This window comes from Colobus angolensis, unplaced genomic scaffold (genome assembly GCF_000951035.1).
Source record: "Colobus angolensis palliatus isolate OR3802 unplaced genomic scaffold, Cang.pa_1.0 Scaffold346, whole genome shotgun sequence".
NCBI lineage: Eukaryota > Metazoa > Chordata > Mammalia > Primates > Cercopithecidae > Colobus > Colobus angolensis.
In genome coordinates, this window is record NW_012116777.1 from 1298114 (window position 1) to 1320574 (window position 22461).

The window sequence follows — 22461 nt, forward strand, 5'->3', positions numbered from 1 at the left end:
AAGCTTCTCTCCAGTTTTTGACTGAGGTATTTCCTTTGTCACCATAAGCTTCAATGCACTCCAACAAATCCCTTTGTAGATTCCTAGAAAACGATATTAGCAAACTGCTCAATGAAAAGAACAGTGTAACTTGTGGGATGAATTCACACATTATAAAGAAGTTTCCCAGAAAGCTTATTTCTAATTTTTATCTGAGGATAATTCTTTTTTCACTATAGGAATCAATGCGTGCCCAAATATCCCTTTGCACATTCCACAAAAACAGTGTTAGCAAACTGCTACATGAAAAGAAAGGTGTAACAATGTGAGGTGAATTCACACATCTCAAAAATCTTTCTGAGAAAGCTTCTTTCTCGTTTTTATCTGAGGATATTTCCTTTGTCACCATAGGCTTTAAAGTGATAAAAGATATCCTTTCTCTAATTCCCCCAAAACAGTGATAACAGACTGATTCATGAAATGAATCATGCAATGCTGTGAGATGAATTATTTTTCTCAAAGTTTCCTTGTAGTTTTGGTCTGAGGATATTTTGTTGTCACCATAAGCTTCAATGCGCTCTGAAATATCCCATTGCTGATTCCAAGAGAGCAATGTGAGCAAACTGCTCAATGAAAAGAACAGTGTAACTTTGTGAGATGAATTAACCAATCACAAAACAGTTTCTCAGAAAGCTTTTTTCTAGTTTTTGTCTGAGGATATTTCCTTTTCATCATAAGCTTCAATGCAGTTCAATATATCCCACTGCAGATTCCAAGAAAGCAGTGTTAGCAAACTGCTCAATGAAAAGAAGAGTTCATCTCTGTAAGATGAACTGACGCAACACAATGCAATTTATCAGCAAACTTCTTTTTGGTTTTTATCTGAGGATAGTTCCTTTTTCACCACAGGCTTAATTGTGCTCTGAAATATCCTATTGCAGATTCCGTGAGAAAAATGTTATCAAACTGTTCATTGAAAAGAATGGTGTAGATCTGTTAGATGAATATACAAATCATGAGGCAGCTTTTCAGAAAACTTCTTTCTCTTTTTTGTCTGAGGATATTTCCTTTTACACTATAGGCCTCAATTCACTCCAAAATGTCCCTTTCTAGATTTCATGAAACCAGTGTTAGCAAATTTCTCCATAAAGAAAACATGTAGCTCTGTGAGATGCAATCACACATGAAAAGGAAGTTTCTCAGAATGCTTCTTAACAGTTTTGCCTGAGGAGAGATCCTTAGTCACTATAGGCTTCAATTGAATCCAGATTATCCCTTCTCAGATTCCCCAAAACAGTGCTAACAAACAGATCCATGAAAAGTATTGTGCAACACAGTGGAATAAATGAAAACACCACAAAGTGGTTTCTCAGAAAACTTATTTCTAGTATTTAAATGAGGATATTTCCTTTGTCACCAAAAGCTTAAATTGGTCCGAAATATACCATTGCAGATTGCAAGAAAACAGTGTTAGCAAACCACTCCATGAAAAAAGCAGTGTACTCCTGTGAGACGAATTCACACTTCACAAAGGACTTTCTCTGAAAGTTTCTTTTTGGTATTTATCTGAGGATATTTCCTTTGTCACCAAAATCTTCAATGCAATCCAAGATATCCTTTCTCGGATTCCCTAAAAACAGTGCTACCAGTCTGCTCCATGAAAATAATTGTATAACGCTGTGAGATGAATTCACGAATAACAAAACAGTTTCTCGGAAAGAATATTTCTACTTTTTATCTGAGGATATTTCCCTTTTCACAATAAGTTTCAAAGCACTCCAAAATACCTCATCACAGATTCCAAGAAAACTGTGTTAACCAACTGCTCAATGAAAAAAACTGTAACTATGCGAATTGAATTCACACATCACAAAGCAGTTTCTCATAAAGATTCTTTTTGGTATTTCTCTGAGAATATTTCTTTGTCACTATAGGCATCAATGCACTCCCAAATATCCCTATGCAGATTCCATGGAAACTGTGTTAGCAAACTGCTCCATGGAAACTAAGTTGTAGTACTGTGAGAAGAATTCACACAATACAAAGAACTTTCTCAGAAAGCTTCTTTCTACTTTTTTCTGAGGATAATTTCTTTTTCACCATAGGCCTCAAAGTATTCCCAAATATTCTTTTACAGATTCAATTAAAACAGTGTTAGCAAACTGCTCCATGAAAATAAGGTGTAACTCTGTGAGATGCATTCATACATCACAAAACAGTTTCTCAGAAAGGTTCTTTTTCCTTTTACTATGAGGATATTTACTTTTTCACTATCGTCCTCAATATGCTCACAAATATCCCTTTGCGGATTCGACAAAAACTGTGCTAGCAAACTGCTCCATGAAAAGAAAGGTGCAATTCTGTGAGATGAATTCACACATCACAAAGAACTTTCTCAGAAAGATGCTTTCTAGTTTTTATCAGATTATATTTCCTTAGTCACCATAGACTTCAATGTGATACAAAATATCCCTTCTTAGATACCCCAAAAACAGAGCTACCAAACTGATCCATGAAAAGAGTTGTGTAGCTCTGTGCGATGAAATAACGCATCACAAAGCCATTTCTCAAAAAGCTTCTTTCTAGTTTTTATATGAGGATATTTTCTTTGTCACCATAAGCTTCAATGGTCTCTCAAATATCTCATTGCAGATTCTAAGAATACAGTGTTACCAAACTGCACAATGAATAGAACATTGTATCTCTCTGAGATGCATTCACACATCATGAGGAAGTTTCTCAGAAAGCATCTTTCTAGTTTTTATCTGAGAACATTTCATTTTTCACCATAGGTTTCAATGCACTCCCAAATATCCCTTTGCAGATTCCAAAAAAACAGTGTTAGGAAACTGCTCAATGAAAAGAAAGGTGTAACTCTGTAATATGAATTCATACATCACAAAGAACGTTCTCAGAAAAGTTTTTTCCAGTTTTTATCTGAGGATATTTCCTTTGTCACCATAGGCTTCAATGCACTCGAAAACAACTCTTCTCAGATTCCCCAAAAACAGTGCAATCAAACTGATCCTAGAAAACAGTTGTGTGACTCTGTGAGATGAATTCACAAATCACAAAGCAGTTTCACAGAACGTATCTATCTAGTTTTTGTCTGGGGATTATTCCTTTTTCACAGTAAGTTTCAATGCACTTTGAAATATCCCATTGAAGATTCCAAGAAAACAGTGTTAACAAACTGCTGAATTAAAAGAGCAGTGAACTCTGTGAATTGGATTCACACATCAAAAGCAGTTTCTCAGAAAGCTTCTTTTTGGGTTTTCTATGAGGATATTTTCTTTGTCTACATAGGCTTCAATGCACTCCCAATTATCCTATTGCAGATTCCATGAAAACAGTGTTATCAATCTGCTCAATGAAAGGAACGGTGTAATTCTGTGAGATGAATTCACATATCACAAAACAATTTCTCAGAAAGCTTATTTTTGGTTATTCCATGAGGATATTTCCTTTTTCAATATAGGCCTGAGTGTGCTCTCTTATATGCCTTTGTAGATTCCACAAAAACTGTGTTAGCAAACTGCCCAATGAAAGAAAACATGTAATTATGTGATATGAATTCACACATCTCAAAGAACTTTCTCAGATTGCTTCTTTCTAGTTTTTATCTGAGGATATGTCCTTTGTCACGACAGATTTCAATGCGCTCAGAAATATCCCATTGCAAATTCCAGGAAAACAGTGTCAGCAAACTGCACAGTGAATAGAACAGTGTAACTCTCTGACAAGAATTCACATATCACAAAGCCATTTCTCAGAAAGCTTTTTTCTAGTTTTTGTCTGGGAATATTTCCTTTTTCACAATATGATTCATTGCACTCTGAAATATGCCACTGTAGATTACAAGAAACCAGTTCTAGCAAACTTTCCCAAGAAAAGAACCATGTAACTCTCTGTGTTGAATTCACACATCACCAAGCAGTTTCTCAGAAAGCTTCTATCTAGTTTTTTTTGTGAGGATATTCCCTTTTTCACTATAGGCCTCAAAGCGCTCCAAAGTATCCCTTTGCAGCTCCCACAAAAACTGTGATAGCAAACTGGTCCATGAAAAGTAAGGTGTAACTCTGTGAGATGAATCCATGCATCACAAAGAACTTTCAGAGAAAGGTTCTTTCTAGTTTTTATCTGAGGATATTTCCTTTGTCACCATGGGTTTCAAGGTATTAAAAAACATCCTTTCTCACATTTACCAAAATCAGTGCTAACAGATTGAACCATGAAAAGAGTCGTGCTACACTGTGTGATGAATTAACACATCTCATAGTGGTTTCTTAGAAATCTTCTTTCTAGTTTTTAAATGAGGATATTTCCTTTGTCACCATAGCCTTCAGTGGGATCGAAAATATCCCATCTCAGTTTCCCGAAAAACAGAACTACCAAATTGCTCCATGACAAGAATCATGCAACTCTGAAATGAATTCACAAATCACAAAGGAGTTTCTCAGAAAGTTTCTTTCTAGTTATGGTCTGTGGATATTTCCTTTGTCACCATTAGCTTCAATAGGCTCTGAAACATACTATTGCAGATTCCAGGGAAGTAGTGTTAGCAAATTGCTCATTGAAAAGAACAGTGTAACTATGTTAGATGAATTCAGACATCACAAAACATTTATTTTCTCAGAAAGCTTCTTTTTTGTTTTTATCTGAGAATATTTCCTTTGTCACCATAGGCTTCAATGTGATCCAAAATATCCCTTCTCACATTTCCCCAAAACAGTGCTACCAAACTGCTCCATGAAAAGCCTCGTGTATCTCAGTGAAGTGAATTTACAAATCACAAAGCAGCTTCTCAGAAAGCTTCTTTTTCTTTTTATCTGAGGATATTTCCTTAGTCACCATAAGTTTCAGTGCAAACTGAAACATAGCATTGCAGATTCCAAGAAAATGGTGTCAGCAAACTTCTCAATGAAAAAAACAGTGTACCTCTGTGAGATGAATTCACACATCACAAAGCAGTTTCTCAGAAAGCTTCTTTCTAGTTTTTATCTGAGGATATTTCCTTTTTCACCATAGCCATCAATGCACTCCCAAATATCCTGCTGCAGATTCCAAGAAAACAGTATTAGTAATCTGCTCCATGAAAAAAAAATTGTAACTCTGCCTGGTGAATTCACACAGCACAAGGAACTTTCTCAGAAAGCTTTCTTCTAGTTTTTATCTGAGGATATTTCTGCTTTCACCATAGGCTTCAATGTCATCCAATTTATACCTTCTCAGATACCCCAAAACAGTGGTACCTAACTGCTCCAGGAAAAGAATCATGTAGCTCTTTGAGATGAATTCACAAATGAAAAAGCAGTTTCTCAGAATGCTTGTTTTTGATTTTTATCTGCAGATGTCTTTTATGATCATAGGTTTCAATGTGCTCCCTAACATGCTAATCTAGATTCCATGAAAACAGTGCTATCGAACATCTCAATGAAAAGCATGGTGTAACTCGGAGACAAATTCCCACATCACAAAGCAGTTTCTCAGAAAGTTTTTTTCTTGTTTTTATCTGAGGATATTTCCAATATCACCATAGGCTTCAATGAGATCCCAAAGAACCCTTCTCAGATTCCTCAAAAGCAGTGCTACCAAACTGATCCATTAAAATAATCATGTAGCAGAGTGAGATGAATTCATAAATCACTAAGAAATTTGTTGGAGAGATTCTTGCTAGTTTATATCTGAGGATATTTCCTTTGTCACCACTGGCTTCAATGGGCTCCCAAATATTCTATTGCAGATTCCACGAAAACAGTGTTAACAAACTGCTCAATGAATAGAATGGTGTAACTCTGTGAGATGAATTCACACTTCAAAATGCAGTTTTTCAGAAAGCTTCTTTCTAGTTTTTATCGGAGGAAATTCCCTTTTTCACTATAGGCCTCAATGTGCTCCCAAGTATTCCTTTGCAGATACCACAAAAACACTTTTGGGAAACTGCGCCATGAAAAGAAAGGTGAAACTCTGTTAGGTGAATTCACACATCACAAAAAACTTTCTTAGAAAACTTCTTTCTAGTTTTTTACTGAGGATATATACTTTTTCACCATAAGCTTCAATGTGATCCAGAATATCCCTTCTCAATTTCCCTGAAAACTGTGCTAACAAACTGTTTCATAAAAAGAACTGTGTATCTCTGTGAGATGAATTAAAACACTGAAAGCATTTCCTCAGAAAGCTTCTTTCTAGTTTTTATATTAGGGTATTTCTTTTGACAGCTTAAGCTTCAATGCACTTTGAAATATCCCTTTGGAGATTCCACAAAAACAGTGTTAGCAAACTGCTCAATGAAAATGATGGTGCACCTCTGTGAGGTGAATTCACACATTACAAACAGTTTCTCAGAAAGCTGCTTTTTGTTTTTATCTGAGGACTTTTCCTTTGTCATTACAGGCTTCAATGTGCTTCCAAATATCCAATTGCATATCCCACAAAAACAGTGTTATCACACTGCATAATTTAAAGGATGGTGTAACTATGTGAGATGAGTTCACAGATCACAAAGAACTTATTCAGAAAGCTTCTTTCTAGTTTTTATCTGAGGATAGTTCCTTTTCACCATAGGCATCAATGTGATCCAAAATATTCCTTCTCATTTTCCCCAAAAACAGTGCTACCAAACTGATTCATGAAAAAAATCATGTAATCTTGTGAGAAGAATTAGCACCTCACAAATTGGTTTATCACCTTAAGCCTCAAAGGGCTCCAAAATATCCCATTGGAGATTCCAATAAAACCGTGTTACCAAACTGTTCAATTAAAACAACATTGTAACTCTCTGAGATGAATTCACACATCAGAAAGCAGTTTCTCATTATGCTTCTTTCTAGTTTTTATCTGTGGATATTTCCATTTTCACCATAGGGCTCAATGCACTCATATCTCTTTGCAAATTCCATGAAAACAATGTTTGTAAACCCTCCCATGAAAAGAAAGTGTTACTCTGAGAAATGAATTAACAAATCACACAGCAGTTTCTTGGATACCTTCTTGGTTGATTTTATCTGAGGATATTTCCTTTGTCATGATAGGATTCAAGGCAATCAAATTTATACCTCGTCTGTTACCCCAAAAACAGTGCTACCAAATTGCTTTGTGAAAAGAATCATGTAACTCTGTGAGATGAATTCACAAATCCAAAACCAGTTTTTCAGAAAGTTTGTTTTTGGTTTTTATCTCAGGATATGTCCCTTTTAACCATCTGCTTCAATGCACTCCCAAATATTCTATGGCCAATTCCAAGAAAACAGTGTTATCAAACAGCTCAATGAAAAGAATGGGGTTACTCTGTGAGATGAATTCACACATTGCAAAGCAGTTTCTCAGAAAGCTTCTTTCTAGTTTATATCTGAGAACATTTCCTTTTATACCATAAGCTTCAATGCGCTTCAAAATATCTCTTTGCAGATTCCAAGAAAACAGTGTTAGAAGACGGCTCAATGAAAAAAACAGTGGAACTCTGTGAGACGAATTCACACATCACAAAGCAGTTTCTCAGAAAGCTTCTTCCTAGTTTTTATCAGAGATTATTACTTTTTTCACTATAGGCCTCAATGTGCTCCAATATATCCCTCTGTAGATTCCATGAAAACAGCGCTAGCAAACTTCTTCAAGAAAAGAAACTTGCAACTCTGAGAGATGAATTCACACATCACAAAGAAGTATCTCAGAAAGCTTCTTCTAGTTTTGGTTTGAGGACATTACCTTTGTCACCATAGGTTTCCATTCAAACCAAAATATCTCTTCTCAGGTTACCCAAAAACAATGCTTCCAAACTGCTCCATGAAAAAAGTTGTGTAACACTGTGAGATGAATTCAAAAATCACAATGCAGTTTCTGAGAAAGCATCTTTCTAGTTTTTATATGAGGATAGTTCCTTTGTCAACGTAAGCTTCCATGCATTCTGAAATATCACATTGCAGATTCCAAGAAAAGAGGATTGGCAAACTGCTCTATGAGGAGACGAGTGAAACTCAGTGAGATGAATTCACGTAACACAAAGCAGTTTCTCAGAAAGTATTTTTTTTATTTTAATCTGAGGATATATCCTTATTCATCATAGGCCTCAATGCACTCCCAAATAAGCCTTTGCAGATTCCACGAAAAGAGTGTTAGGAAACTGCTCCATGAAAAGTACAGTGTAACTGTGTGAAGTGAATTCACACATCACAAAGAAGTTTCTCAGGAATATTCTTTAATTTTTATCTGAGTATATTTCATTAGTCAACATAGGTTTCAATGCTATCCAAAATATATCTTCTCAGTTTCCCCAAAAACAGTGCTACAAAACTACTCCATGAAAAGAATTATGTAGCTCTGGGACACGAATTAACACATCACAACTGTTTTCTAAGAAAGTTGGCTTCAACGTTTTTTAATGAAAATATTTCCTTTCTCACCGTAAGTTGTAATGCGCTCCAAAATATCCCATTTCAGACTCCAAGAAAACAGTGTTAGCAAACTGCTGAATGAAAAGAAAAGTGTAAATCTCTGAGGTGGATTCACAATTCACATAGCACTTTCTCAGAAAGCTGATTTCTAGTTTTTATATGAGGCTATTTCCTTTTTCATGATAGGCATCAATGTGCTTCCAAATATCACTTTTCTGATTCCACAAAACCTGTGTTAGCCATTGCCCCATGAAAAGTGAAGTGTAACTCTGTGAGGTAAATTCACACATCACTTAGAAGGGTTTCAGAAAGCTTCTTTCTAATTTTTATCAGATGATATATCTTTGTCATCTTAGGTTTCATAGGGATCCAAAATATCCCTTTTTGGATTCCCCAAAAACAGTGGTACCAAACTGTTCCATGAAAAGAATGGTGTAACTCTGTGAGATGAACTCAGCAACACAAAGCAATTTCTCAGAAAGATTCTTTCTGGTTTTTATCTGATGATATTTCCTTTTTCACCATAAGCTTCAATGTGCTCCGAAATATTCCATTGCAGATTCCATGATAACAGTGTTAGTGAACTGCTCCCTTTTAAGAAAGCTGTACTTCAGTGAAGTGACTTCACACATCACAAATAACTTTCTCAGAAAGCTTCTGTCTAGTTTTTATCTGAGTATATTTCCTTTATTACCGTACTCCTCAATGCACTCTCAAATATCCCTTTGTAGATTACATGAAAACAGTGTTAGCAAACTGCTCCATGAAAAGAATGGGGTAAATCTGTGAGATGAACTCAGACATCACAAAGCAGTTTCTCAGAAATCTTCTATGTATTTTTTATCTGAGGATATTTCCTTTTACACCATATTTCTCACTGAGCTCCTGAATATGAAACTGCAGGTTCCACAAAAAAGTGTTAACAAACTTCTCAAAGAAAAGAAAGGTGTAACTTTGTGAGATGAAATAACGCATCACAAACCAGTTTCACAGAAGTCTTCTTTTTGGTTTTTATCTGGGGATATTTCCTTTGTCACCCAAAGCTTCAATGCAATCCAAAGTATTGTATTGCAGATTCCATGAAAACAGTGTTAGCAAACTGCTCAATAAAATGTACACTATAACTCTGTGAGATGAGTTCACACATCAGAAAGCAGTTTCTCAGAAAGTTCTTTTTGGTTTTATCCGAGAATATTTCCTTTGTCAGAATAGGCTTCAATGTGATCCAAAATATCCCTTCTCAGATTATCCAAAAACAGTGCTACCAAACTGCTCTGTGAATAGAAACTTGGAACTCTGTGAGATGAATTCACACATCAGAAAGCAGTTTTTCAGAAAGTTTCTTTCTAGTTTTTATCTGAGGACATTTCCTTTGTCAATATAAGCTTCAATGGGCTCTAAAACATCCCATTGTGGATTCCAAGAAAACAGTGTTAGCAAATGACTCAAAGAAAAGAACAAACTCAGTGAGATGAATTTACACATTATGAATCAGTTTCTTAGAAAGTTTCTTTTTGTTTTTTATCTGATGATATATCCTTTGTCAACAAAGGCTTCGATACACTGCAATATATCCTATTGCAGATTCCACGAAAACCGTGTTATCAAACTGCTCAATGAAAAGAACGGTGTAACTCTGTGAGATGAATTTACACATCACAAAGCAATTTCTCATAAAAGTTCTGTCTAGTTTTTATCTGGGGATATTTCCTTTTTCACTATAAGGCTCAATGTGCTTCCAAATATCCCTTTGCAGATACCACGAAAACGGTGTTAGCAAACTGCTCCTTGAAAGAAATGTGTAGCTCTGGGAGGTAAATTCACACAACCCAAAGAACTTTCTCTGAAAGATTTTTCTAGTTTTTAACTGAGGATATTTCCTTTTTCACTATAGTAGTGAAAGCATTTGCAGATATCCTTTTGTAGCTTTCACAAAAAAAGTGTTAACAAACTGCCAAATGAAAAGAAAGTGTTACTCTGTAAAATGAATTCACAAATCACAAAGTGGTTTCTCAGAAAGCTTCTTTCTAATTTTTATCTGAGGATATTTCCTTTTAAACCATGGGCCTCAATGTGCTCCTGAATATCCATTTGTAGATTCCACAAAAAGAGTGTTAGCAAAGTGCTCCATGAAAAGAAAGGTGTAAATCTGAGAGGTGAATTCACACATCACAAGGCTGTTTCTCAGAAAGCTTCTTTCTAGTTTTAGTCTGAGGGTATTTCCTATGTTCCGACAGACTTCAATGCACTCCCAAATATCCTATTGCAAATTACACAAAAACAATGTTACAAAACAGCTTCAAGAAAAGAATTGTGTTACTCTGTGAGATGAATTCACACATCACAAGCAGGTTTCACAGAAAGCTTCTTTCCAGTATTTTTGGGGAAATTTCCTTTGTCACCCTACACTTCAATGCAATCAAAAGTATCCCTTCTCAGATATCCAAAAACAGTTCTACCAAACTGATCCATGAAAAGAATGGTGGAACTCTGTGACATGAATTCACACATCACAAAGCTGTTTCTCAGAAAGATTCTTTATTGTTTTTGTATGGGAATATTTTCTTTTTCACCATATTCCTCAATGCAATCAGGAATATCCCATCGTATATTCCATGAAAAAAGCATTAGCAAGCATCTTAATGAAAAGAACGGTGTATCTCTGTGAGATGAATTCTCCCATCACAAAGAATTTTCTCGGAGTGTTTCCTTCTAGATTATATCTGATGATATTTCCGCTGTCAATGAAGGCTTCAATGCGATTCAAAGTATCCGTTCTTGGATTCCCCCAAAACACTGCTACCAAACTGATACTAGAAAAGGATCATGCAGCTATGTGAGATGAATTAGGATATCAGAAAGCAGTTTCTCAGAAACCTTCTTTCTAGTTTTTATATGAGGATATTTCCTTTGTCACCATAAGGTTCAATGCAATCTGAAATATCCCATAGCAGTTTCCAAGAATACAGTGTTAGCCAACTGCTCAGTGAATAGAACAGTGTAACTCAGTGAGATAAATTCACACATAACAAAGCACTTTCTCAGAAAGCTTTGGGAACATAGGCTTCAATGCACTGCCAAATATCCCTTTGCATTTTCCAAGAAAAAAGGGTGAGCAAACTGTTCAATAAAAAGAGTGGTGTAACTCGGTGAGATGAATTCACACATCACAAAACAGTTTCTCAGAATGATTCTTTCTAGTTTTTATTTGAGAATATTTTCTTTTTCACCACAGGCTGCAATGCACTCCCAAATAACCCTTTGTAGATTCCACGAAAGCAGTGTCAGCAAACTGCTCCATGAAAAGAAAAATGTAAATCTGTGAGATGAATTCACACATTACAAAGAAGTTTCTCAGAAAGATTGTTTCTAGTTTTTATCTGAGGATATTTCCTTAGTCATCATAGGCTTCAATGCAATCCAAAATATCCCTTCTCAGTTTCCCCAAAAACAGTGCTACCAAACTGCTACATGAAAAGAATCATGTAACTTTGTGAGATGAATTAACACATCACAAAGCGATTTCTCAGAATGCGTATTTCTAGTTTTTATTTGAGGGCATGTCCTTTGTCACCATAAATTTCAAGGCGCTGTCAAATATCCCATTGCAGAGTCTAAGAAAACAGTGACAGCAAACTGCTCAATGAAAAGAACAGTGTAACTCTGTGAGAGGAATTCAACATCAGAAAGTGGTTTCTTAGAATGCTTCTTTCTAGTATTTATCTGAGGATATTTCACTTTTCACTATACGCCTCAATGGGCTCCCAAATATAGCCTGCAGATTTCATGAAAAGAGTGCTAGCAAGATGTTTCATGAAAAGAAATGTGTCACTCTGTGAGATGAATTCACACATCACAAAGAACTTCCTCAGAAACCTTCTTTCAGGTTTTTATCTGTGGATATTTCTTTTATCACCATAAGCTTCAATGCAATCCAAAATATCCCATATCAGATTCCCCAAAAACAGTGTTACCAAACAGATCCATGGAAAGAATGTTGTAAAACCATGAGATGAATTAACACATCAAAAAGAGGATTCTTACAAAATTTCTTTTTTATTTTAATCTGAGGGTATTTCCTTTTTCACTAAAGGCTGCAATGCATTCCCTAATATCCATTTTCAGATTCCAAGAAAAGAGTGTTTGCAAACTGCTCCATGAAAAAGAAGGTGAAATTGTTTCAGATGAATTCAGACATCACAAAGAACTTTTTCAGAGAGCTTCTTTCTAGTTTTTATCTGGGAATATTTCCTTTGTCCCCATAGTCTTCAATGCAATTCAAAATATCCCTTTTCAGATTCCCCAAAAACAATGCTACCAAACTGCTCCATCAATACAGTGGTGTAATTCTGTGAGATGAATACACACATTAATAGGTGTTTCTCAGAGACCTTCTATCCAGTTTTCATGTGAGGATATTTCCTTTTTCACCAAAATCTTCAATGCACTCCCGAATGTCCCATTGAAGATTAAACGAAAAAAGTGTTAGCACATTTCACAATGAAATGATCAATCTAAATCTGTGAGATGAATTCACACACCATAAAGTAGTTTCTCAGAAAGATTTCTTTTTGGTTTTTATCTGAGGATATTTCCTTTGTCACCATAGGCTTCAATGCACTCCCATGTATCCTATTACACATTCCATGAAACCAGTGTTATCAGACTGCTCAATGAACAGAACAGTGTAACTCTGTGAGATGAATTCACACATCACAAAGCAGTTTCTCAGAAAGCTTCTTTCTACTTATTATTGGAGGAGAATTTCTTTTTCATCATAGTCTTCAATGCACTCCCAAATATCCCTTTGAAGATTCCACAAAACCAACTGCTCAATCAAAAGAATAGTGTAACTCTGAGATGAATTCATACGTCACAAATCAGCTTCACAGAAAGCTTCTTTCTCTTGTTTATATGAGGTTATCTCCCTGTCACCATAAGCCTCAATGCACTCCAAAAATCTGATTGCAGATTCCAAGAAAGCAGTATTACCAAACTGCTCAATAAAAAGAAGAGTGTAACTCTGTGAGGTGAATTCAAATGTCACAAAGTAGTTTCTCAGAAAGCTTCTCTATAATTATTATCTGAGGATATTCCCTTTGTCATCATATGCTTGTATGCAATTCAAAATATCCCTTCTCAGATTCCCCAAAAATAGTGCTGGAAAACTGCTTCATAAAAGAAAGTTATTTCTCCATGAGGTTAATTCACACATCAGAAACAAATTTCTCAGAAATCTTCTTGCTAGTTTTTATCTGAGGATATATCCTTAGTCACCATAGACATCAATGTGATCTAAATGTCCCTTCTCATATTCCCCAAAAACAGAGCTACCAAACTGCTCCACGAAATGAATTGTGAACTCTGTGAGATGAATTAGCACATCACAAAGCTGTTTCTGCGAATGATTCTTTCTATTTTTTTAATGAGGATATTTACTTTGTCAACTTAAGATACAATGCACTCTGAAATATCCCATTGCAGATTCCAAGAAAACAGTGTTAGCAAACTTCTCAATGAAAAGATCAGTGTAACTCTGTTAGGTGAATTCACACATCACAAAGAGTTTCTCAGAAAGCTTTTTCTAGTTTTTATCTGAGAATATTTTCCTTTACACTATACGCCTCAATACACTCCCAAATATGCCTTTGCAGATTCCATGAAAGCAATGTCATAAAAATATTCCATAAAAAGAAAGGTGTAACTCAGTGTCATGATTTCAAACATCACAAAGAACTTTCTCAGAAAGCCTCTTTCTAATTTTTATCTGAAGATATTTCTTTTGTAACCATCAGCTTCAATGCGATCCAAAATATTCCTTCTCAGATCCCTGAAAATCCGTGCTACTAAACTGATCAATGAAAGCAATCACGTAACTCTGTGAGATGAATTAACTGATCATTAAGTAGTTACTCAGAAAACTTCTTTCTCGATTTTATCTGGGAATATTTCCTTTATCACCATAGTCTTCAAAGCACCCCTAAATATCCCTTTACAGATTCCACGAAGAGTGTTTATAAACCACTCCATGAAAAGAAAGATGTAACTCTGTGAGAATAATTCACACATTGCAAATAACTTTCTCATAGAGCTTCCCTCTAGTTTTTAACTGAGGATATTTCCTTTCTCAGCATAGGCTTCAATGAGCTCCAATATATCCCTTCTCAGATTTCCCAAAAACAATGCTACGAATCTGATCCATGGAAAGAGTCATGTAACTCTGTTAGATGAACTAACGCATAACAAAGCAGTGTCTCAGAAAGCTTCCTTCTAGTTTTTCTATGATAATATTTCATTTGTCACCCTAGGGTACAATGTGCTCTGAAATATCCTATTGCAGATTCCACAAAAACAAGGTTATCACACTTCTCAATGAAAATAATGGTGTAACTCTGTGGAATGAATTCACACAACACAAAGCTGTTTCTCAGAAAGCTTCTTTCTAGTTTTTATATCAGGATATTTCCTTTATCACCGTACACCTCAAGGTGTTCCAAAATATCTCTTTGCAGATTCCATGAAAACACTGTTAGCACACTGCTCCGTGAAATGAAATGTGAGATGAATTCACATATTACAAAGAACGTTCTCAGAAAGCTTCTGTTTAGTGTTTATGTGAGGATATGTTCCTTTTCACTATAGGACTCAATGTGCTCCCAAATATCCCTTTGCAGATTCCAAGAAAAACAGTGTTAGCACACTGCTACATGAAAAGAAAGGGACAACTCTGTGAGATGAAATCACAAATCACAATGCAGTTTCTCAGAATGCTTCTTTTTCGTTTTTGTCAGAGGATATTTTCCTTGTCACCATAGGCTTCAATGTGCTCCAAAATATCCTATTGCAGATTCCATGAAAACAGTGTTATCAAATAGCTAAATGAAAATAACAGTGTAACTCTGTGAGATGAATTCACACATGATGAAGTAGTTTCTCTGAAATCTTCTTTCTAGTTTTTTATTAAGGATATTTCCTTTGTCACCATAGGCTTCAATGTGAACCAAAATATCCCTTCTCAGATTCCCCAAAAACAGTGCTTCCAAACGGTTCCATGAAAAGAATGGTGTAACTCTGTGAGGTGAATTCACATATCACAGAAATTTTTCTCAGAAAACTTCTTTCTAGTTTTTATCTGAGGATATTTCCTTTTTCACAATTTTAATCAGTGTACTCCCCAATATCCCATAGCAGATTAAACGAAAAAAGTGTTAGCAAACTTTTCAATGAAAATGGTGGTATAACTCTGTGACATGAATTCACATATCACAAAGCAGTTTCACAGAATGCTTCCTTTTGGACTTTTATCTGTGGATATTTCCTTTGTCAGCATAGGCTTCAATACACTCCAAAATATCCTATTACAGATTACATGAAAACAGTGTAATCAAACTGCTCAATTTAAAGAATGATGAAACTCTGTAAGATTAATACACTCACCACATGGCTGTTTTTCAGAACACTTCTTTCTAGTTTTTTTCTGAGGATATTCCTTTGTCAACATGGGCTTCAATGTGATCCAAATATCCCTTCTCAGATTCCCCCAAAAGAGTGCTACCAAACTACTCCATTAAAAGAATGGTGTAACTGTGAGATGAATTCACACATCAGAAAACTGTTTCTCTGAAAGCTTCTTACTAGTTTTTAGATGCGGATATTTCCTTTTAAATCACAGGCTTCAATGTACTCCAAAATATCCCTTCTCAGAAATCACAAAAACAGTGATGCCAATGTACTCCCTCAACAGAAATGTTTAGCTCTATGAGGTGAATACACACATCACAAAGGAGTTTCTCAGAAAGCTTCTCTCCAGTTTTTACCTGAAGATGTTTCCTTTTTCAACATTGGACTCTGTACACTCCCGAATATCCCTTTGCAGATTCCAGAAAAACAGTGTTACCAAACTGCTCAATGAAAAGAAAGGTGTAACACTGTGTGTGAGATGAATTCTCCAATCACATGACAGTTTCTCAAAAACCTTCTTTCTAGTTTTTATATGCGGATATTTCCTTTTAAATCACAGGCTTCAATGTGCTCCCAAATATCCTTTCTCAGACACCACAAAAACAGTGATGCCAAAGTGCTCCCTCAACAGAAAGGTTTAGCTCTATGAGGTGAATACACACATCACAAAGTGGTTTCTCAGAAAGCTTATCAAGGCCTCAAGGTGCTCCCAAATATGCCTTTGCAAATTCCAGGAAAACAGTTTTAGTAAACTGCTCCATGGAAAGAAAGGTTTAACTCTGTGAGTGGAATTCACACATCTCAAAGAACTTTCTCAGAAAGCTTCTTTCTACTTTTTATCTGAGGATATTTTCTTTTTCACAAAATTTTTCAATGTGATCCAAAATGTCCCTTCTCACATTCCCCAAAAACAGTGCAACCAAACTGTTCCATGAAAAGCATCGTGTAACTCTGTGAGATAAATTGACAAATCACAAAGGAGTTTCTCAGAAAGCTTCTTTCTAGTTTTTGTTTGAGGATATTTCCTTTGTCACCCTAATTTTCAATGCTCTCCAAAAAATCCTGTTGCAGATTCCAAGAAAACAATGTTAGTGAACTGCTCAATGAAAAGAGCAGTGTAATTCTATGAGTTGAATTAACACATCACAAACCAGTTTCACTGAAAGTTTCTTTTTAGTCTTTCTGTAAGGATATTTCCTTTGTCACCATAAGCTTCAGTGCCCTCCAAAATATTAGATTGCAGATTCCAAAATGAACCAGAGTAAGCAAACTGTTCAATGCAAAGAACAGTGTAACACTGTGAGATAAATTCACACATCACAAAGCAGTTTTTCAGAACACTACTTTCAAGTTTTTATCTGAGGATACTCCCTTTTTCAAAATTGGCCTCAAGGCTCTCCCATGTATCCCTTTGCATATTCGAGGGAAACAGTGTTAGCAAACTGCTCCATGAAAAGAAAAGTGTAACTCTGTGAGATGAATTCATACATCACAAAGAACTTTCTCAAAAAGTTTCTCTCCAGTTTTTATCTGAAGATATTTCCTTTGTCAACATAGGCCTCAATGCAATCCAAAATATTCCTCTCAAAATCCTCAAAAGCAATGCTACCAAACTGCTCCATGAAAAGAATCTTGTAACTCTGTGAGATGAATTCACAAATCACAAAGCAGTTTTCCTTTTTCACCATAGGCCTCAATGAGCTCATGAATATCCCTTTTGCAGAGTCCATGAAAGCAGTGTCAGCAAATTGCTTCACGATAACAATGGTGTAAATCTGCAAGATGAATTAACACAATAAAATACAGTTTCTCAGAAACTTCTTTTTGGTTTTTGGCTGAGGATATTTTCTTTGACACCATTGACTTCAATGCTTTCCCAAATATCCTATTGCAGATACCACGAGAATGGTGTTAGCAACCTGCTCCAAGAAAAGAATTGTGTAACCTTGTGAGATGAATACACACATCACAAAGAAGTTTCTTAGAAAGCTTCATTCTATATTTTATCTGAGTATATTTGTTTCATCTATCTAGGATTCAATGGGCTCCAAAATATCCATTCTCAGATACCACAAAAACAGTGCTACCAACCTGCTTCATGAAAAGAATGGTGTAACACTGTAAGATAAATTTACACATCCCAAAGTTGTTTCTCAGAAAGCTTCTTTCTAATTTTCACTGGAGGATATTTCCATTTTCATCCTATTCCTCAATGCGCTCCTGAATATCCAATTGCAGATTAAACGAAAAAAGTGTTAACAAATTTCTCAATGAAAAGAACTTTGTAACTGTGTGAGATGAATTCACACATCACAAAGGAGATTCTCAGAAAGCTTCTCTCCAGTTTTTACCCAAAGATATTTCCTTTTTCGCCATTGGACTCTGTGGCCTCCCAAATATCCCTTTGCAGATTACACAAAAAACAATGATATCAAACTACTCCATGAAAAGGAAAGGGTAACTCAGTGAGATGAATTCACTCACCATGAAGAAACTTCTCTGAAACTATTATCTGAGGATATTTCCTTTGTCACCGCAGGCTTCAATGCACTCTGAAATATCAGATTGCAGATTCCAAGAAAACAGTGTAAGCAAACTGCTCAATTCAAAGAACAATGTAACTGTATGAGATGAATTCACCCATTCCAAAGGAGTTTATCATAAAGCTTCTTTCTAATTTTCAAGTGAGGATATTTCCTTTTTCTATCTAGGCCTCAAGGAGCTCCTAAATATCCCCTGCAGATTCCAGGAAAACACTGTTAGAAATCGTCTCCAAAAAAGAAAGGTGTAACTCTGTGAGACAAATACACACAACATGAAGAAGATTCTCAGAAAGTTTCTTTCTAGTTTTTAACTGAGGAGATTTTCTTAGTCACCAGAGGCTTAATTGCTATCCAAAATATCGCATCTCAGATTCCCCCAAAACAGTGCTACCAAACTGCTCCATTAAAAGCAAGGTGTAAATCTGTGAAACCAATTTACAAATCACAAAGAGTTTCTCAGAAATCTTCTTTATAGCTATTATCTGAAGATATTTCCTTTGTCACAATAGGCTTCAATGCAATCCAAAATATCCCTAATCAGATTCCCAAAAAACAGTGCTACCAAACTGCTCCATGTATAACTTTATGAGATGTATACACAACTCACAAAGCAGTTTCTCAGAAGGCTTTTTTCTCGTTTTTGTCTCAGGATTTTTCCTTTATCACCATAGGCCTCAATGAGCTCGTGAATATCCCTTTGCAGATTCCCTGAAAACAGTGTTAGCAAATTGCTACATAGAAGCAATGGTGAAAATCTGTGAGATGAATTAGCGCATCACCAAGCAGCTTCTCTGAAAGCTTCTTTATGGGTTTTGTCTGAGGATATTTCCTTTGTCAACATAGGCTTCAATGTGCTCCCAAATATTCTATTGCAGATTCCACGAAAACAATGTTATAAAAGTGCTTCAAGAACAGAATCGTGTAACTCTGTGAGATGAATACACACATCACAAAGACATTTCTCAGAAAGCTTCTTTCTAGTTTTTATCTGAGGATATTTCCTTTGTCACCATAGGCTTCAATATAACCCAAAATATCCCTTCTCAGACTCCCCAAAAACAGTGATACCAAACTTTTCCATGAAAAGAATGGAGTGACTCTGTGAGATGAACTCACATATCACAAAGATGTTTCTTAGAAAACTTTTTTCTAGTTTTCATCTGAGGATATTTCCTTTTACACCATAGGCCTCAATGCACTCCAAAATATTCATTTGAAAATTCCATGAAAACAGTGTTAGTAAATTCCTCCATGAAAAAAATCTTGGAACCCTGTGAAATAAATTCACTCATCACAAATAAGTTTCTCAAAAGCTTCTTTTGAGTTTTTATCTGAGGATATTTCCTTTGTCTCTATACTCTTCAATGCAATAAAATATATCCATTCACAGATTCCCCCAAAACAGTGCTACCTAACTGTTCCAAGAAAAGAAAGGTATAACTCTGTGATAGGAATTCACACAGCACAAAGAACTTTCTCAGAAATCATCTTTCTAGCTTCTTTCTGATGATATTTCCTTTGTCACCATAGGCTTCGATGCAATTCAAAATATCTCTTCCCAGATTCCCCCAAAACAGTGCTATCAAACTGCTCCATGAATAGAATCATGTAACTCGGTGACATAAATTCAGAAATCACAAAGCAGTTTCTCAGAAAGCTTATTTCCAGTTTTCACCTGAGGATATTTCAATTGTAACCAGCAACTTCAATGTGCTCCGAAATATCCCATTGTAGGTTCCAAGAAAACAGTGTTAGCAAACTTATCAATGAAAAGATCAGTGTATCTCTGTGAGATGAATTCATATGCATAAAGCAGTTTTTAGAAAGCTTCTTTCTAGTTTTTACTGAGAATATTTTCTTTTCACCATAGGCCTCAATGCGCTCCAAAATACCATTTTGTAGATTCCAGGAAAACAGTGTTAGCAAACTGCTCCATAAAAAGGAAAGTGTAACTCTGTGGGATGAATTGACACATCACAAAGAAGTTTCTCAGAAAGCTGTTTTCTAGTTTTCATCTGAGGATATTTCCTTTTTAACTATAGGCCTCATTGCACTCCAAAATGTCCCTTTGTAGATGCCACGAAAACAGTTTTAGCAAAATGCTCCATGAAAAGAAAGGTGCAGCTGTGTGACATGAATTCACACATCACAGAGAACTTCCTCAGAAAGCTTCTTTCTAGTTTTTATCTAAGGATGTTTCCTTTGTCACCATTGGCTTCAATGCAATCCAAAATATCCTTCCTCAGATTCCCCAAAAACAGTGCTAGCACACTGATCCCTGAAGGGAATCGTGTAACTATGTGAGATGAATTAACACATCACAAACTGGTTTCTCAGAAAGACTCTTTCTAGTTTTTATATGAGGATATTTCCTTTGTCACCATATGTTTCAATGCATTATGAAATATCCCTTTGCAGATTCCAAGAAAACAGTGTTAGGAAACTGCTCAATGAAAACAACAGTGTAACTCTGTGAGATGAATTAATACATCAAAAAATCGTTTCTCAGAAAGCCTCTTTCTAGTTTTTATATGAAGATACTGCCTTTGTCACCATAAGCTTCAATGCACTATGAAATATCCCTTTGCAGATTCCAAGAAAATAGTGTTAGGAGACTGCTCAATGAAAAGAACAGTGTAACTCTGTGAGATGAATTCACACATCAGAAAGCAGTGACACAGAAACCTTCTTTCTAGTTTTTATACGAGGATATTTCCTTTGTCTCCATAAGTTTCAATGTGCTCTGCAATATTAAATTGCAGATTCCAAGAAAACAGTGTAAGCAAACTTCTCAATGCAAGAAACAGTGTAAATCTGGGAGATGAATTCACACATCACAAAGCTGTTTCTCCGAATGCTTCTTTCTAGTTTTTATCTAAGGATATTTCCCTCTTCACCATATTCCTTATTGTGCTCTGGAATATCTGATCACAGATTCCACCAACAAAGTGTTAGCAAACTTCTCAGTGAAAATACCAGTGTAATTCTGTGATAGGAATTCAGAAATCAAAAAGAAGTCTCTCAGAAAGATTCTTTCTAGCTATTATATGAGGATATTTCCTATGTCTACATAAGTTTCAATGTGCTCCAAAATATCAGATTACAGAATGTAAGTGAACAATGTAAGCAAACTGCTCAATGCAAAGAACAGTGTAACTCTGTGAGATGAATTCACACAAAACATAGCTGTTTCTCAGAAAGCTTGTTTCTAGTTTTTGTCTAAGGATATTTCCCTTTTCACCATATTCCTTAATGCACTCCAGAATATCCCATTGCAGATTCCATGAAAAAATGTGTTAGCAAAATTCTCAATGAAAATACAGGTGTAAGACTGTGAGATGAATTGACACATAAAAAGAAGTTTCTCAGAAATATTTTTTCTAGTTTTTATCAGAAGATATTTCCGCTGTCACCATAAACTTCAATGCAATCCAAAATATGCCTTCTCAGATTCCCCAAAAAGAGTGCTACCAAACTGCTCCATGAAAAGAATCATGTAACTCTGGAAGACAAATTGAGAAATCACAAAGCAGTTTCTCAGAAAGCTTCTTTCTAGCTTTTGTCTCAGATCATTTCCTTTTTAACCATTTGCATCAATGCGCACATAAATATCCCTTTGAATTTTCCAGGAAAATAATGCTAGCCTATTTTCCATGAAAATAATGCTAGCAAATTTTCCATGAGAAAATAGCTGTAAATCTGTGAGGTGAATTCACACATCACAAAGCAGCTTCTGAGAAAGCTTCTTTTTGGTTTTGTCTGAAGATATTTCCTTTGTCACCATAGGCTTCAATATGCTCCAAAATATCCTATTGCAGTTTCCAGGAAAACACTGTTATCAAACTGCTCAATGAAAAGAATGCTGTAGTTCTATAAGATGAAATCCAACCTCACAAAAATTTTCCCAGAGTGCTTCTTTCTAGTTTTTATCTGAGGATATTCCATTTTTCGCTATTGGCCTCAATGCGCTCCAGAACATTCCATTACAAATAAAATGAAAGCAGTGTTAGCAAACTGCTCCATGAAAAGAAAGGTGTACCTCTGTGAAATTAATTCATACATCACACAGAACATTCTCAGAAAGC